The following is a 2,500-nucleotide window of genomic DNA, read 5'->3' as shown; positions in this document are numbered from 1 at the left end:
TCCAGCGCGCGCGCGCCCCCCGCCCCGCCCCGCCCGCGTACTCCCGCGCGCGCGCCCCCCGCCCCGCCCCGCCCGCGTTCTCCCGCGCGCGCCCCCCGCCCCGCCCCGCCCCGCCCGCGTGCTCCCTTGCGCGCGCCCCCCGCCCCGCCCCGCCCGCGTGCTCCCTTGCGCGCGCCCCCCGCCCCGCCCCGCCCCGCCCGCGTGCTCCCTTGCGCGCGCCCCCCGCCCCGCCCCGCCCGCGTTCTCCCGCGCGCGCCCCCCGCCCCGCCCCGCCCGCGTGCTCCCTTGCGCGCGCCCCCCGCCCCGCCCCGCCCGCGTTCTCCCGCGCGCGCCCCCCGCCCCGCCCCGCCCCGCCCGCGTGCTCCCTTGCGCGCGCCCCCCGCCCCGCCCCGCCCGCGTTCTCCCGCGCGCGCCCCCCGCCCCGCCCCGCCCGCGTACTCCCGCGCGCGCGCCCCCCGCCCCGCCCCGCCCGCGTGCTCCCGCGCGCGCGCCCCCCGCCCCGCCCCGCCCGCGTGCTCCCTTGCGCGCGCCCCCCGCCCCGCCCCGCCCGCGTTCTCCCGCGCGCGCCCCCCGCCCCGCCCCGCCCCGCCCGCGTACTCCCGCGCGCGCGCCCCCCGCCCCGCCCCGCCCGCGTTCTCCCGCGCGCGCCCCCCGCCCCGCCCCGCCCGCGTGCTCCCTTGCGCGCGCCCCCCGCCCCGCCCCGCCCGCGTTCTCCCGCGCGCGCCCCCCGCCCCGCCCCGCCCCGCCCGCGTGCTCCCTTGCGCGCGCCCCCCGCCCCGCCCCGCCCGCGTTCTCCCGCGCGCGCCCCCCGCCCCGCCCCGCCCGCGTACTCCCGCGCGCGCGCCCCCCGCCCCGCCCCGCCCGCGTGCTCCCGCGCGCGCGCCCCCCGCCCCGCCCCGCCCGCGTGCTCCCGCGCGCGCGCCCCCCGCCCCGCCCCGCCCGCGTGCTCCCGCGCGCGCGCCCGCCCCGCCCCGCCCCGCCCGCGTTCTCCCGCGCGCGCGCCCCCCGCCCCGCCCGCGCGTTCTCCCCATCCATCACCCATTAATTGTGGAAGTACATGTGGAGTGGTCAGTTTGTTGTAAAAAAATTTTTGGGAGCTAAGAAACATGAAAGAATGATTCCCACAAAATTTCAGAATTTTTTGACCACTCTAGCTATTTTTTCTAATTTCTTATTATTTAATATTTAAAAATTCATTAAAAAAATTTGGTTGGTTGAAAAACTATGAAACTTGATTTCTAGATCCATTAGAATGTCCAATTCATGAATCAATTGAGTTCATGGAAAAAAATATTCTAAAACTTGAGATATTTGGCCGTATGACCGCTCAGAAAAATCGTATCTAGGCCTGGCAGACCAAAAATGCCTCAAAATGTACTATATAGGGGGGTGACTAGTCTGCATGGGCTTGGCACGGGGGTACCCCTATATCTTCTGCTACCCCCATGCCCCAAGCACTATGCGCCGCACATGGGCATATGCTTGGGGCGTGGGGGTGGTGGACGGCGGACGTGGGCGGTTGACGGTGGACGGTGGACGTGGGCGGTTGACGGCGGCCGTGCGGTGGCGAAACTTGCATGGTGAGGCAGTGTTGGGTGCGCCTTTGGGCGTGCGACATGAGCCTTGTTGAGAATGGAATGTTGCGATGTTGCCTTCTAACTTGGGCTGGCTTGAGGATGGTTGATGGCTGGTACGATGATGAAACATGCAAGGTGGGGTGGAGTTGGGTGCCTTCGGGCGTGCGACATGAACCTCGTTGAGTGTGTGACGTTGTGGTGATGCTTGGCCAGCCTTGGGCCAACCCTATGTTTTGAAGGTGTGTGGTGCCAGAACATGTTCGATTGGTTGGAATCGGGTGCCTTTGGGCGTGCGACATGAGCCTTGTTGATCACGGAATGTTGCGATGTTGCCTTCTAACTGGGAATCTCTAGTGTGAGGATTGTGGATGGCTGCTGGTACGATGACGAAACATGCAAGGTGGGGTGGAGCCGGGTGCCTTCGGGCGTGCGGCATGAACCTCGTTGAGTGTGGGACGTTGTTGTGGTATGCCTCCCTTCCTTGGGCTAGCCCTATGTTTTGAAGGCTGCGTGGTGGCGGAACATGCTTGGTGGGGTGGTGTCAAATGACTTTGGGCATGCGACATGAGACTTGTTGAGCATGGAATGTGACCTTCTAACTTGGGCTGACTTGAGGATTGTTGATGGCTGGTACGACGACAAAACATGCAAGGTGGGGTGGAGTTGGGTGCCTTTGGGCGTCCAACATGAACCTCGTTGAGCATGTGACGTTGTAGTGACGCCATTGGGCCAACCTTGGGCCAGCCCTATGTTTTGAAGGTGGCGTGTTGGCAGAACATGCATGGTGGGGCGTTGTCAAGTGCCTTTGGGCGTGCGACATGAGCCTTGCTTTGCATTGAATGTTGCGATGTTGCCTTCTAACTTGGCTGTCTTTAGGATGGTTGATGGCTTGACCGCGCACGACGTTTTGGGCTTGGCTTCGA

This window comes from Cucurbita pepo, unplaced genomic scaffold (genome assembly GCF_057944985.1).
Source record: "Cucurbita pepo subsp. pepo isolate OVF unplaced genomic scaffold, ASM5794498v1 scafford_22, whole genome shotgun sequence".
In the NCBI taxonomy this organism is placed as follows: Eukaryota; Viridiplantae; Streptophyta; class Magnoliopsida; order Cucurbitales; family Cucurbitaceae; genus Cucurbita; species Cucurbita pepo.
Note: the sequence above shows the minus strand (reverse complement) of the source record.